We start from the raw sequence: 17,235 nt of genomic DNA, 5'->3' as shown, positions 1-17,235 counted from the left end.
TCGCCTTTTACGGCAAACATGGGTTGCTGAAAACCTATTCTTACCCGGATCTTAACGGATCGAGAACAGACAGTACGATATTAGCGACCTCATAATAGATTTTGAGAAGGTACATGATACTAATGATTCTCTGTACATCATCCATTATAAGCATCATGTGGCTACCGGTAGGGCAAGACAAACGTACCCTTTCCGCGAATACCTGGATAGTTTGCCTCATGGAATCTGTTTCGTCGTAAAGTTGAGACGGGTTAATCTCTAGCGTTGACGTAATATATTTACTTAATACGCAATAGACCCGTGAAGATCCGGCTTTTACGAATACCTGAGTGTAACAGAGAGTGTATGCATATTTTGAATTAATACCAAAGTAGATTTGAATGTAAAGTGACCTTACTGTATTCGGACCAGGTTTTTGGTAAAATAGAAGACGGATTCTTGTTCATAACACCTGTTACTAGGGGAATATTACTGCTCAGATGCACCAGGGATATTATGAGGGTACAGATGGAGAGGAAGCGCTCAATAGCTTCCTCGCTATCCTTGTTCTTTACAACACTAAGGAGGTGTCTTGACAGCACTAAGAAGGTGTCTTGACAGCACTAAGGTTAGTGTTTTACAAATGGTAAACTATATTTGATTACATCATGTATCAATTATAAATTGATGAATGTAATTTAATTCCAAAACTTGAATCCAACAGCTTTCACAATTCAACCTGGTGTGGTGACAACGGATGAAGCTGACCTAGAACCACTGTCAGTCAGTCTATACAGTATATGTGTGTAGTCCCCACTGGAACTCATGGCGCATCCCTCACATCCCGATTCCTCCAAGACGTTCAGCTAGACAGGTGGCATTTGGAGATGTTTGTTGAGTAGGCAGCACCGTCTTCACTTGACGGGACTTCCGTCTTTCCCCTTGTGGTGTGGTAGAATACATGTAGGTCAAACGCGCCTCATGGAGATAAATAAGACAAGTAATCCTGTCTGCAAGATGGAAAGGTGTCACATACCAAACCGAAGTCACTGTTTGCAATGTATATTTCATGTTCTGTTTAAATTTCAAAATATTTCAGTTATAATTTCGCCGGGTTCGTATTCGACGACCAGGTGAACGGGCCAAACCAAGTGATTAGTCCGGTCGGTCCTACTGATCCAGGTTTTACCACTGCTATGTGTAAACACAGAGAATATACAAGGATGTCTGACGTTACAGAACCCGTGAGGATTCAGGGGCAAAATAGGCATCATGTATCCAATGCTTGTCTTTGGTTTTGGTTTTGTTTGTTGTTTAACGCCGCACTCAGCAATATTCCAGGTATATGACGGCGGTCTGTAAATAATCGAGTCTGGACCAGACAATCCAGTGATTGATATCATGAGCATCGATCCGCGCAATTGGGATCGATGACATTCATCAACCAAGTCAGCATCACCCGATCCCGTTAGTCGACCTTTTACGACAAGCATAGTCACCTTTTACGGCAAGCATGGGTTGCTGAAGACCTATTCTACCCCGGAATCTTCACGGGTGCCAATGCTTGTCGCCACAGAACTGACTAAAACAATGGGACTCGGTTATGTGTGTCATCGTTGCCGACGGCTTTGGTTTCACTCATGCTCTCAATCATTGGTTTGCCTGCAACATTGCTAACTGCAACGGTAAAGAGTCTTAACTTTCTCACTTTCATTGACTCCTACCTTGAAGCTCTCGTTACTCTGAAATCCTCTCCCAGACAGATTGTTTGGCGGGAGTAATGTTTATCCTATGTGATGGGAGAAGTCGTCGGTGTATAGGATCTGTTGCCGTGGTAGAAGAACATCCGCCACTAACTCAGTCTGATGCAATGATATTAGAAGTTACGATGTATTCACCTTCCTTCAAATTATTTCATTTGTCTCATTTCAAACGAGAGGATACGTTTATCGATCCTGAGATCAGGTGACCGGACCAAACCAACTGAACCCTTGAATCCTGGTCAGTCGTATTGATCCGGATTTTACCACCGCTATAATGCAAACCGCCCCCTCCATACCTATTTACAGTTAACCATTTGATACCCATTTAGAGTAATACGGTTTTGATCCGGGCTGTACCTTCCCCAGTGAAATCGGCTGCGTTAAAAAAATTCCGGATATACGGATTCCAAGTACGAAGTACTGTTCAATTGACTTGGTTCTTTCTGCATATGTGTTCATCCTTGGGGACATTGAGCGCACAGAAGAAGGGGTTGGTATAACCCGCAAACTGAATTATGAGTTTGCGAATGTTTAACCAATGTTTTAATCAACTTATCTGTGCCCTTGTCTTCATTTGTTAGGCAATTATGACCGGAAAATCCCTGAGCAGGTATGTCCTTTTTCTGTATATAAATATAGGTTAACACGCGAGAATGTTTTGGGATGGTAAATATCCCGTTGTATTTTGTATTGTATTTAGCGAGCTTTGGTTTGCTTTTTCGAGCTCAATACATGGTGTCTATACTTTATACAGGATACTTACCATCCCCAAATACACGAGCGTTGCCCTAGATAGATGCTGAGTGTCGGTATCTTAGGCTATCATTTTGATATTAAATGATAACAATTATCCCAGTAATTTGCTGAGATCCCCGATGGTCAATTCGGACTCGACAGCCGATAGATAAGGGAGACGTCATCATTGCAAACACTGACCTTTATCACATCACATCACGTCACGTCACGTCACGTCACGTCACGCAAATTGTGTTGTGGCGTGTGCTGCCGGTAGGACAGGACAGCTTACATCTGTGTCAAGACTGATTTTCAGTGATCCATTCATATCATTTGTCACCGCAGTTTCTCCTTTTACGCCCATTCAAACCTTTTTTCGAATAATCGAGACTTGTTATTCCCTGACTTTGATGTATCATGTACAATTTTGCCATTGTGGTCTTCGAGGTTTCCAAGCAGATGAATGTGTCCACAAAGGTTGAAAAGTAATTCATAACATCCTTGCAAAGCAGTTTCAGGCCCTCTAGTCACTTTTGTCGCAATATGAAGTGTAAGGTACAGTGCATATAGCTGAGATCCTGCTGAATTGATTTGTATGCTGATATACCCCTTTTATTGATTCATTACCGTACTTTCTAAATATTCCTGCAGCTCCAGTCCTTGGTGTCACATTTCACAACTTTTGAGGGATAGTTGAGCATGCTCTCCTTTTCGCAAACAACTGGAACCATCACTCTTTGATAGTGATTCAGAAACATATGATCATGATATAGTCGGCATCGTACAATCGCCTCTGTTTGGGCAGACATTTCTTGTTTTTTGTTGTTGTTAACGCCGATCTCAGCAATATTCCAGCTATATGACGGCGGTCTGTAAATAATCGAAGTCTGGACAATCCAGTGATTGACATCATGAGCATCGATCCACGCATTTGGGATGCGATGACATGCATCAACAAAGTCAGCGAGCCTGACCACCCGATCCCGTTATTTGCCTCTTACGACAAGCATAGTCGCCTTTTACAGCAAGCATGAGTTGCTGAAGACCTATTCTACCCCGGATCTTCACAGGTCAGATATTTCTTATGAATATGGAAAGGGTATTGTCGCTTTTATTTACGACCGGTATCTTCTCTCTGTAGTTGAAAGATTCACCAACATAAACGTGTTGATTTTAATGTTGTACACTGCATTCATCCGCTTGATGACTACCGATGTCGACATCACCAAAACGAGGCTCCAACCAGACCCCTCCTCTCAGTTGTGTGCTGCTCATCATATCAGCATGTAACAGACTACGTAAACTGTACGTAGGTTATAAGAAGTAATCATTCTTCTGGAAACTCCAAAAGTCTGTCTCCAGGTTCAATATGTAAATTTAAGACGTCAGCGCCAAAGAATAATCAGTCTGCCGAACAGATTCCTTTGCACGTAAAAAGGCAAAATGGTTGTGAAAATTAAATGAATTGATCACTGAAAATCACTGATGACATTGTAACTGTATTCGTCCAATTCCACATGTGTTCTTTGTCATCCAGGAGTGGGGAATACTGAAACAAAAAACGTTGTAAGATGTGAGAATTCTGACGTTGGATATCAAATATATCGAGGGGTTAGTGCCAGAACCACTTATCTCCATTTTCCCTAGATGTGAGAAATCCCACTTCAAAAGTTTGAAATGGTGCTAAAAAGCACCACTTGAAGTTTTATTAGCAATATTGTTTCCAGCCGTTGTCATTAAGTGTGCCAAATAGTATATCTTGTTTTTTCAACATAACATTGATATTAACATGTAATAAAGATAACCTGAAATATATACGATGTTCTGGCATATCTCTTCCCCAAAGAAATTCAGCTAGACTTTCAGCCAAAGCGAAGTAAATAAAGGCAACTCCATCTGGCAGCATAAACATTATACAGGAAAGGGGAAATGTGAGGCCCAGATCCTTGTAAACAGAAGTGATACATTGTGGCCCTGATAAATGATAACATTCCTGCTTGCGTCAAATTACCCCTAACACAGGACATACGTTTATGCTTCAGAAACTTTCTCAATGAGCAAGCCAAGTAATAGCAATAACAGCTTATCTCCCGACAGCTGGTAATGGCTCAACCACAGAGACTGCGTGACACACAGGCTGATACCATTATCCTGGTGTAAGCTGACACTCCAAAGCATCGCTTGCTGTAAACACGTGGTTATAATCACTTACCAGCTTTAACGATTATCTGGCATTGCCTAAAAGAACTAAAGTAATGTCAGTGTTGCCTTTACCAAACATTGTTCATTTTATTAAATGCTGTACATTTACATTTACATTGCATTGTTTGTTTCAAAACTAAAAAGCTAATTAGTCTGCAAAATTAAGTTAATGTCAGGCTGTAATGCTAATGAGTGGAAATGTGTCACACAAAGTTAACGGAGAAACGTTATTCTATAAATTATAGATGAATAGAAGATCCTTTTAAAACCTTTGTTTATGTAAATATATATTCTTTTATAAAACAGTGGGTACATATTTAGCTTATTATCTATATACCAGTATATAATATGTAAAAAGTGATAGATAAATAGATAGACAGATCTGTACCCAACGTTCAATTTTCAAAATGGTGACATAACTCGCAGTATTCACAAAAAATATAATACTTTTTCCAGCTGAGCTTCATTCAAAGTCAATTTATGAACATACAAATACTGCAGTTCTTAAGATCAGTTATCTCAGATTGTATTCGGATATCCAACCTAGCTGTCATAAGACATTTTAATGTGGTTACAATCATTTTACGTTCCTAACAGTAAATGGAATTCTTAGCTTGAACATTCACGCGATTGTTGTGGCTCACTAAAAAGGAAATAAATAAGGAAGTAATGCAGTAACTTGTCAGATATAATATAGCCAGGATCAGCATTTCAGCACTGTCAGACTTCCACAAATCTGAGTCGGGTATTCATGTTTAACTGCGGCATAGTATCTCAGCGGGCTGGCACAATAATATTGGCATTAGTCCGGACTAGTGCAATCACACGCACTTACGCACGCGCGTACGCGCGTACGCACACATAGCTATATTAGTGCGATAATGAACACAGCACCACAGTCACACATCATATTATGCAATGTCTGTGTCATAGTCTTCCTCCATAGCATCTGGTACCGGTAGACAATCAGGTCTGTTACCAGTTGGGAGAGCTTTGTAGTACTCATGATATTCGCTTGGAATAATGCCAGATCTACAAAGAGATAACAAGTCTTTCTTCTTCGCATGTGATATTTCTTGCTTCCCAGTGTATCTACAAGTAAGGGAGTTGGTTGTGTTCAGAGGTCTACCTCGTCTACTGCCTGCTGTAACCTTGATTTCTCTGAACTGCTCATCATTATGTTCAGTTTTGAAGTAAATGCTGTCAGGGCTAGTCTTCATAAACCGCAGCCAGCGAACATTTAGCCAGTTAACTCTACCACCATCCGTGTCCACTTTAGTATTTTTCAGTCTTTGATGTGCCAATTTCTTGAAGTCCATTACATCCGTGTGTTTGATTGGAATAACGAGATAGGGGTCCTTCCTTCTTGCCATTCTGATAACAGTATCCCACTGGCTGGGAACAAAAATACTTGTCTTCTTTTTGGCGAATTCAATACTGGAGTGAATTGCATCGCACTCCATTTGGGTGTGTCCTGGCTCCAAGAATTTATGGTCAATGACATCAATGTGGTCAGTGGTAGTGACAGCATGAAGTAGGGAAGCAGCAACATATTGGTTCCTATTCTGCCCTGTGCATGTATCTGAATACAGGATAACATGGTTGATGTTAGGAGGCATTGCTTTCAACTGTATTTGTAAACATGATGCAATTTCGCATGAACCTCTCTGGGCATCAACCTCTGACCACAGAAAACATGTACCGCTCTTGTGAACAGCATCATGCACTGTGAAATTATAACAATTCAGTTTTCTCATATAGAAAATTTCGCTAACTAGCGAACATGGCGTGTACAATACTGCCTCAAGGTCAAATGTTCCAACAAAGACAGAGGATTCTGTCAAGGCAAGTGCTTTGTCCTTAATCTTTGCCTCTCGAGCTCTGATTTTTCTGGCTTGGTGTTCATTGAAATCCTTTGTTAATTGTTCTGTCAGGCAACCAGTGTCTCTTTCTCTGTAATATTGCTGACAAAGCGAACACTGGTCCTTCTTTGGTACATGGAAAGAAAAATTATATTCTTTATTGAAGACGTTTCTGTAGAGTGATGAGGACACTGGTTCTTTGTTGTCTGCAGCACACCTTTCCTTATAAAGTTCATACATCTTTTTAATATTCAGTTCTGGTCCTAAAAATTGCCTGTTTGTATCTTTTCTTGTGTAGTGGGCATCCATCTTAGGAAATGACTCAATGTGTTCCCTTACTTTTGTCAAGCGATCACTGGCAGTTTTATTGTGTGGCTTATGTCTACCGCGACGTTCTGTGCTCCCAAAGGTTCCCTGGCTCTTGTGCTGTAAGGCATGGCTGATGTATGACTCCCCAATGTCAAGAGTCTTCATGAAAAACTTCTTGCAAACAAGATGTCTTGTTCCTTCCCACTGTAGATTAAATGCCCGATAGACTTGGCGTTTCTTTTCCACCTTTTTTTCACTGTCATCCAGGTATGTACGGGTTTTCTTTTCATCAGTGTTGGAACAAACAAAATCCTTTTGCCTTTCATATGATGACAAGCTTCTAAATGCTTTAAATATACTGTGTCGAGCTTCTTCGGGGATCTTCTGGGTGCACTTATATCTACATTTTGAGCAGTCGACTGCTTTAACCGATTTTCCTTTCATGGTCTTCCCTTGCTGGTTCACATATTCCATTCCACCTAATCTCAGGTGTTTCCTTTGATTTTTTAACCATGTCTCGGGCGTCGCACGTCTCTTTCTAAAGAGCACCTTTCTAGGAGGTGTATGGAAGGCTGCCGACTTTCTTGGAGTTGCAGATCGAGATGGGTTCTGTTTGTTTGGGGTTGATGCTGTATTACCTGATGACACTGTGTCGGCACGATGCTGTGAAGATACTGGAACTGGACTTGAAGTACTTGAACTGATCACAGGGCCTTCTGGCATTACATGGTTGCGTTCATTTACAGCAGTACAAGAAACATCAGAGATGCTGATGGACTGGAGACAACTTGCAGCTGATGTGGACGTTCCAGGACAGGTAGCTCTAGAAGCACATGCTTCTGTTGTTTCATGTTGAGTACTTGAGTACTGAGAAGATTTTGTGATGTTATTTTCTATCATTGTGTTTGACAAATGGTTAGCCAGTGGTGTGCATGCATCATAATGATCTTCAATACCTTTTATGGATGTAAATGCGAGGATTATTCTTCTCTCAGTGCATTGTTGAGGAATTGTAGGTTGGACATCAATTACAGGAGTTGATGCCTTGCTGGAGAAAATACGGACACCACGACCTGACCAGTTAGCAAGTGCTAATGGCAGGAAATCAGCAACCTTATTGGTGAAATATCCATTCCTGCGAAGATGTTCCACTTCCAGTGAATAACTTTGCCATGTTTCCAGGTTGTTTTCCTCCACTTCAGCATAGAAATCGGAATAAGTGATGATATTATCATCAAGATGATCACACAGTTGTTTCCTCAGTTCACATTCACTCACATTAAGTTGAAGTGCAGAAGCCTTAAAAAAGCAATTTCCATCAGCCGGTACCTTCAGTAACTTGTATCCATTACAATGCAGAAGTTGTTCTAATCTCTCTGTGTGAAACTTTTTCATTTTAGATTCATACATGTAGTTGGTATGGCTTTCATGTAATGTCTTCAGAACAACAGTTTCCTCCAATTCCCCACTTGACCTTTCATGAAATTTGCTATGAACAATATTCTTCTGATTTGGTATTGTCAATTCTGTTTCCGATTCAGTGGTGTCAGACGAGCATAAATCTTCTTCATTCGGAAGGTACTCTTCTGATGATGTTTCGATGCTACTTTCAACATGTGTATGTCTATATTTCCCCAAATAAATTAAAGGTTCGTCATCAGAGCTGTCAAATTCATTTTCATTTCCTCCCTCACTGGTATTACTGGGACGTGGCTCTATGTAGTCTTGAGGGGCTTTCATATGCGTTGCCGACAAAGGATCTGTGTTGTCAGTAGTTTGTACCTGATTAGCATCCATGTTGGTTGCCGTCAATGGATCTGCGCCGTCAGTGGTTGGTAGCTGATCAGTTTCCATGTTGGTTGCCGTCAATGGATCTGCGTTGTCAGTGGTTGGTAATTGATTAGCTTCCATGCTGGTTGCCGCCAATGGATCTGGGTTGTCAGTGGTTGGTAACTGATTAGCTTCCATGTTGGTTGCCGCCAATGGATCTGGGTTGTCAGTGGTTGGTTGCGGATTTGGTTCCATGCTCGTTGCCGTCAATGGATCTGTGTTGTCAGTTGTTGGTAGCTGATTAGCATCCAGGCTCGTTGCCGTCAATGGATCTGGGTTGTCAGTGGTTGGTAGCGGATTCGGTTCCATGTTGGTTGCCGGCAATGGATCTGCGTTGTCAGTGGTTGGTAGCTGATTAGCATCCATGTTGGTTGCCGTCAATGGTTCTGCGTTGTCACTGGTTGGTAGCGGATTCGGTTCCATGTTGGTTGCCGTCAATGGAACTGGGTTGTCAGTGGTTGGTAGCTGATTAGCATCCATGTTGGTTGCCGTCAATGGAACTGGGTTGTCAGTGGTTGGTAGCTGATTAGCATCCATGTTGGTTGCCGTCAATGGAATTTGGTTGTCAGTGGTTGGTAGCGGATTCAGTTCCATGTTGGTTGCCGTCAATGGAACTGGGTTGTCAGTGGTTGGTAGCTGATTAGCATCCATGTTGGTTGCCGTCAATGGAACTGGGTTGTCAGTGGTTGGTAGCTGATTAGCATCCATGTTGGTTGCCGTCAATGGAATTTGGTTGTCAGTGGTTGGTAGCGGATTCAGTTCCATGTTGGTTGCCGTCAATGGAACTGGGTTGTCAGTGGTTGGTAGCGGATTCGGTTCCATGTTGGTTGCCGTCAATGGAATTTGGTTGTCAGTGGTTGGTAGCGGATTCGGTTCCATGTTGGTTGCCGTCAATGGAACTGGGTTGTCAGTGGTTGGTAGCGGATTCGGTTCCATGTTGGTGGGTGGTTGTGGCACAATATGGTGTAATATCTGATTGTTCTCGATAATATTGCAAGCTTCCAAAATGTCTTGATCTTCGAAGTCAGAATCAAACTCACTCATTTTCCAATGCCTATAGAAAGAAAACAAAAAACAAAAGAAAACAATACATAGCACTGGTCTTGAAATATTTGTGTATGTGACATTATTTCTCAATTTACAATCTAACTTCATGTATCATATATTTACTCTTATGTAAACTTTACTTGTGTTTATGAAAGATGTTTATGTTAAAACCACAAGTCTCACCCATGTCATTTACATACTATTTTATAGCAAAATTAACAAAAAATCCCTGCGATTATCTGAAAACAACCAAGAACACACTAAAAGTTAACGAACACTGATTGATAATGACTTAAACATAAAAATCCGTTATATAAATCATCAGACGTGTTGTTGCGTCGTAACTTTATAACAATATAAGAGATCAATTTTAAAAATTAGTAAAATAACAGATAATTTAATTCAATTTACAGTTTTACTTACCTTAAACGTATTTATGTTGATGAAAATAATTTGGACTATGATATTTCCGTTGTAAGACGTTTGTGTAGTGGGGTTTATCTTCGACGCCAGGACCAAGTAATGACCATTAGTATAAGCTGACTGGAATTTAGCCCGGGAATCAGATATAAACATCCTGGGCCATAGAAGGCTAGCACCAGTTAACATCATCTGGTGCGGGGGAGCGCTTATCTCTAATCGTAAACATAAAAAGCCAGCACATCTCAAATGCTTATCAGTTGTTACGGCTCTCCAATTAAAGGAGTCTGAAGCCTATATCAGAGTGCTAGAATGTGTTAATTCTCGATACGTTTTTCTGGCTTAATAGAATTGAGTGAAAACTTTAATGTTGTGTATACCAGCATGTAGTATTTTAGTATAGAACATCCTGGCGCAACACGAGAACAGAGTTAGGTGATAATTTGTTTATGTCTTGTTGAATATCTTTTAAAATATACAATGTAGTACATAGATATTTTGGCGTAGGATTATATATGGTCATACAATGTTTTGAAAGTCATAAAGTCAATTTTAATATTTTACAAGATAATGTGTTCTGGCACTAACCCCTCGATATATCACAGTTTAGTGTAAAATTTACTTTATAACGTGTGTTTCCATTGGTGTCCAGTAATGGATGCGAAACAGATTTCCGTAAAGGCAGGAGACACATCTTGTTGTCTGCTCTCAAAATAACGATTGCGAATCTCTTTATTCTTAAAATCAGGGTCTTTGACACCATCCATTCTCGTGAACAGTACCGGGAAGTGCACACCACCGGATGCATTCCCTATTTACCTTGACAGTTCACTCAAGAGTATTAAATTTAAGGATCTATTTGTAATTGATGAACATGGGGAATCTTATAAACATTTGTTCGGCTAGAACAATTTGGAAACCTCTCCAACCCCTCCTCATCGCGATGATATTGGCCATTTCTACAGGTGTTGAGGTGGGTGTGGGTGGATGTTTGGAGTAGGCACATGTGCAGTCGTATCGCTGGCGTCCCTTAGGACCGACCCTCAGCACAACAGTCCACATCTACGATGCACAGTTGTAAACGTAAACCTGGGGCGTCAGTTTGGTATGTCTGGTATTCTATCTTGGTTGTATAGCGGTTTAATACCAGGTTGATTAGGCAGTTATCTCACACCAGAACACACTGGGAATATTTGTAAATATCCCCTTTAGCCTCCAAATGCTCTACAGACATGGCGGCGTGTTCTTGATGGATTACATGGGAGCAGAAGTGGCGACAGGTGCCGATTATCCACTAGACATGTGTTTATATCAACAGAAGTCTGATATGTCCAGTTTGTATTGCCGGACGCCGATCATTCAACCTTGTACATGATTCTGTTAAAATTGTTCAATCTGAGGCCAACTCAATATCCGCATGCTTCTTTGTGTTTTCACCAAAAGGATCCATCAAGCTCCATCCTGATGCTGAAACTGCGCTAGACCTGCCTTCTGACTTAATAATATACTACAATCAAGCGACCGTCTCAACACTCTCCGTGGATTTTATAATGGTAATCTTAAGCTTGGCGTCGTTTGCTCCAGTCAGCAATCAGTGAGGACTAGGAATGTGGGAAACAAACTCCGTGGTATGCTTTCCGTGATGGCAGGAAGCCTTCCCCAGGGTGTGACACCCCCAAACCATCTCTGACGAGTTAATCAATAGTCAAGATCGTTAATATTTGCTTTAGCCATCGGACTGTGTTGAAAACTGAGTAAGGTAGTATTCGCCGTTTATACATTCATCAAACCGCCACAAGTTGATATAGAATGCATAGACGTGATGCTGATATATCCTTTTCAGCATATTAGCAGTCTGTTGGTGTGCGTCACCTTTGGGGAGAAATGTCAGAGAGTATTCTGATGTGGTCGGACAGAAGTTCTGTTTATCTTTTAAAATGGTTAAGGGAATGTTCTTTCAACATACGCCAATGACATTGGTGTCATTAGACGTGATTATCTTGAGACTAAGCGAAAAGGCAATTGGATCAAATGGACACCACCTTCCGAATATGCAGGTCGTTTCCATATACTACATGAAATCTATATTTGTTCAAAGCATATATCAACAGTAATTGGTCAGCTTGGTACGGAAGCGTCGGGGTATTGGTCATATGAGGTACTAAACCTAAGTTAATGTATGACAACAGTATAGTGGAATACGTAGACGACGATTTAAAATATTTTCTTGCAAAATACTAATCTGACTATAATGAAAACATGATTTTAAACTTTAATAGATTGTTATTATTATACATCAATCAGTAGTATAAACAGACAATTTGAACTAAAATATATAATGAAATTCATCCAGGATTTCTCATGACCTAGTATTTTCTATCATTTTCCTGTCTCCGTTTAGTTTCGTTTGACAATTTTTGGTATAAATGTAGTTTAAAATAGACATAATTTATATTTGTTTTCGCGGAGTGTGACATTTCCTAGTATAATATAACATAACTACCATGCAATGGTGTTTTGGGGACAAAAGGATGAGACACAATTAGCACTCATCCATACATAGCATTTGCCAGTTTCACTCAAAAACATTCTGCATGTATTACAACCAATAAAATGTTAGGTCACACACAATTAAAAATTGATATCATTTATGTAGGAAAAAGTACAGTTCAAACGATTTTCACAAATTTATTTAGGTTAAATGTAACCATCCGTTTCAACTGATATCGAAAGTGGGGTCCTTACTGAACCAGTGATTTTGTGGTTCCATCAAATGCTTTCGTGTTCAATACAGAAGAAATTAAACTGATTGACTAACGACTCGAGTTACTTATCTTTTTCTAGATATGAACATTATCCAACTGTTCTTCGCAATTTTTGAGGCTTCAGAATAGAAGAGTGAAAGTGATTCTCATGCCTCGTCGTTTAGAATGGAATTATTTTGTTGAATGTAACTTTCTGCTTCAGAATGTATGCTCGGATTGGCAAAGTCAAAACAAGGTAATTTGGCCAAAAGATTTAACCTAGGATGATCGATGATCTGATAACGTTCAATAACCATCAAATAGCTGATTTACCCACCTGAACTAGAAAGAAAGGAGACCAGTGAGACCGCGTCATCTGTTTCATACTAAGATCTATGCATAAAGATTCAGGGTGACAAAACAATAGTCAACTTTCCCTTCATGTCGAGCAATTTTCCAGCAGCTCCAGCCTTTGCTGTTTACATTTCACAACTTTCTAGTTACAATCGAGCATGCTCTTTCTACCAAGATTTCAAAGAGCGTCATACGACTCTTGCTCAGAAGATGTTTGATCAAGGTTAAAACATTCAAGGCCGCAGTAAAACTTTCAAAAAGTTTTACGGTAGACATGTGAAGTGACAGAAAGGAATGACTTCAACTTTTCAATAGTCAGCTTTCCCTTTATGTCCAGCAATATTCCTTCAGCTCCAGCCACTGGTGTCTCCATTTCACAAGTTTTGAGGTTCACTCGTACATGCTCTTTCTATGAAGATTTTAATGAGCGTCTTACGACTCATGCTGAATATTGTTCTAATCAGGATTACATGTACACCGTTCAAGCCTCGACAAAGCTTAAAAAATAGACAAATAGAGGCCATTTCCAAACTTCATACATCAGTGACAAAAATGATATTCCCGTGTGTTTTTTCAGGTATATAATTGAGTTGCCTTTGCATGTGTTTTTGTGACGGGTGCCACCGGTGGGGCAGGATACACTCACCTTTTCGCGAACACCTGGTATCATTACTATTTTATAGTGAGTCATAAACAAATGTTTATGATATATTGGGAATCGTACAATCAACTCTGTTTGGGGGAGATATTTCTTCTGAATATGGAAATGGTTTATATTATTGTTATGTTAATCTCTGTGTGTTTCATCAACAAAGTCATGTTTAAAAACAAAAGCAACCACTTTCCAGCAACATTTTCACCTGTTTATATTGCAATTTACACCAGTCTACAACCACACACATTTACCATTACAATTCCGTTTTGAACAATATTTGAAAATACGTTTCACCCTTCGGTAGGTGCGGTGACAGTGGATGACCCAGAACCACTGCCTGTGTGTATTGCGACTGTGACGACATAGCGCATCCCCCAAACTCCGCTTGTGTAGGACTACCCCTTTACCACCTCCTCCAAGACATTTAAGGGGTCCTAGAAGTTCAGCTTGACGGGAGTCGTTTGAAGAAGTCTGTGGAGCAGGCAACATCGCCTTCTCTTGACGGGTCTTTTCCCTTGTGAGGTGGCACATTTGGCTTCCACAAACTCGTGGCCTGATTGAGGATAACTGTCCAATATTTGCTTGAGAATAGCCTCTGCTTAGAGAAAATAGAAAGTTCTCACGCTACGAACTTGGGTTCCTGCGTCCATCTATGCATGTTGTCGAGGCCACTAGGAGCAGTCAAACTAAGCGTGTGGAACAAATTGAATGAATTACATAAGGAGCTAAGAAAATCTATCAAATGGTACTTATGTAATTGAAGAGCTGCAAGCTAAATAATTCAACATCCACAGACGCTCTGATACAGTAATAGAAACCACAAATTGTATGTCTGTTAAGAAGTCTGAGAAGATCAATACATTGATATTGGAGAGGATCGTACCGCATCATCGTCCAAATGTCCCATTCTACATAGGTCAATACGAATCACTCATTTATACAATTATTGCAACAAAAGTTCCCGCAGCTCTAAACCAGCCAAGAAGGAAAGTCTTGACTCTCTGACTTGTGTTCTCATCTGTTTACTTCTTTCGATTTATGTGATGAAGAAAGGAGCAATTGGGTCCTTGCTACGTGTCTATTCTGGGGGATATTGTGCACAAGGGTAACATAATCAATTGGATGATGCTCTTAGAGAACAGAAAAGACTTCTTTAATTTAAACATTATGTGTTTGAACTCCACCTTCGGGAACTTTTGTCAATAAAACACATTCAAAGGAGCATTTCTTTAAGGGTAAACTTAAATGTTTAGGTGTGTTTTGGAAACATCTCCCACCGAAATGGAAAATTCACAGCTTCTCAACGAACGCACCAATTACCACAAAACAACTATCCAACATCTATAAACCGGGTATGAAGGATAGTGTTAACTCTCTGACTTCTGACGTCTATTAGTGAAGTATATGCTCTCGTAGCAAGTCTGGTTCACTGTGTAGCAATGAGGGAATGTAATGTTTTGTCTTGAGCTTGCAAGTCATGTATTTCTTTTAGGCTAAATAACACTTCACAATTATCTTTTCTTGAAAATACTTCCATGTTTTTGTACTTTGGCCGTTGGCCTAAATGCCGAAAAAAACCATTAAATTTATTTCTAAAAGAGCTTTGTGGCCATTTGTTCCTTGATACGTATATGTTCTCAGGGATTTTCAGCGCACGGATAATGGAGTCATGTGCCTGATATGTTAAAGAACATATCATGTTGTTATCATTTGCTATTTGAGCTCGACTATCGACGACTATTGGGGCTAGTTATGAGATATGTCAATGGAATAATCCCCTGGACACGCCAGAAACCCATGAATTGTGGGTTCGAATCCCGGTTCACTCCGATTATGTTTCTAGGTTTGTCAGCACCATACCCGTGCTCGTGGGTTTCACCGAAGTCGTAAACGTCTGAGACATGCATCACTTCGGGCTTTCCTCCCACATTAAGCTAACACGCCATGATATAACTAGAATACTGTTAAAAGCGGCGTAAAACACAACTCACACACACTCACACTCAATGGAAAAGTGTCAGTAATATCAGTTCCAAGTGAGTTTCCGACCATAGATTTTTTTAAATATTTTTATTTCCACCCACCTTCTTAGTTCTCTCACATGGAGGATCCCCCAAACTCCATCCCCAAACAAAACAGCCCCAGGCATCTGGCACGTCCGTTACGGACTCAACATCCATGGAGTTTGAGAAGAGTAACCTTGGTGTCTTCTCGAGTTTTCAATCAATGAGGATTGTGCTAAAGGTGAAAACAAACTCACCAGAAGAGACTACGAAACGGCAGGAAGTCCTCCGCAGAGTGTAACTCCTGTAAACCAACTCCGACTGGAGTTACATTCAAGTACAATAGTCAATGTTTGCTCCAGACATAAGCCAATGTTGAGGATTGAGTAGAGCAGTTCTTTACTACTCCAATAAGTATTTGCCACATGTAAACATTCAGCAGGTGTGCTTCTTTTTCAGCAGAAATATCAGGAAGTCTGTGACCTGTGCCGGACTGACGCCTGAGGAGGAGTCTGCTTCCAAACACACCAGTGAGCTAACATCTTGTCTTGGCAACGTTGACGTTATCAGATGTGTGTTTCATGAGACTACCACCCTAGGAATTGCAGGTCATTAAGTGCACTTAGCATTAAGTGTACTCAGCGCTACAGCCATTTCAAAGGGGTCGTATAGCTTATATCGGATAGGGTATGTTTACTGCATTGGCAGACAATCTGTGTTATGTATGGGATACATGCAAAATATAAGAACAATCGTGTTGAACTGTTTTCACTATGGAGCCGTTCACATATTTCTTTCCTTCAATATATACTACTCAAACTAAAGAGTAGTCAAAGAACACCGGATTATGTCTTCAGATTAACTGTAGTAATATGAAAGATTCGGGTGTTCTTTAACTTCTTTTGTGTAGTATATGTTCACTATTGTTCAAAGACCCCCATACATCTTTCTACCAATGTGTGTACAATGCGGTCGTGGAGCGATAGGGGGAACATACATGTATACAAACAGATGACTACATGTGGTGAACAGTTCGAACGTATAGAATTCAAACCATAGGGCCCAACGAATGATCGCTTGTATGTCACTCAGGCCCTGAACGTGGATATGTTTCATCATACATTGGCTGCAACGGTGTCTTCATCCGGATAATGTACTTTTTGATATAATTGCATATACGTGTCAACTGCGGACAAGATTCAGCCAATCAAACGAGTAAGAATCCCTATTTTTTCACTTGGTCCGTTTTAAGAAAGAGGAAAAGTAGTTCAGATTTTTGAAAATAACATGTAGTTCCACCATATGAAGCAGTTGAAAAATTGACATGGATGC

The sequence above is a fragment of the Haliotis rufescens genome, unplaced genomic scaffold (genome assembly GCF_023055435.1).
Source record: "Haliotis rufescens isolate VD_foot unplaced genomic scaffold, xgHalRufe1.0.p SCAF_11, whole genome shotgun sequence".
Classification (NCBI taxonomy): Eukaryota; Metazoa; Mollusca; class Gastropoda; order Lepetellida; family Haliotidae; genus Haliotis; species Haliotis rufescens.
The sequence above is the reverse complement of the archived record's forward strand: the minus strand, read 5'-3'. Positions refer to the sequence as shown.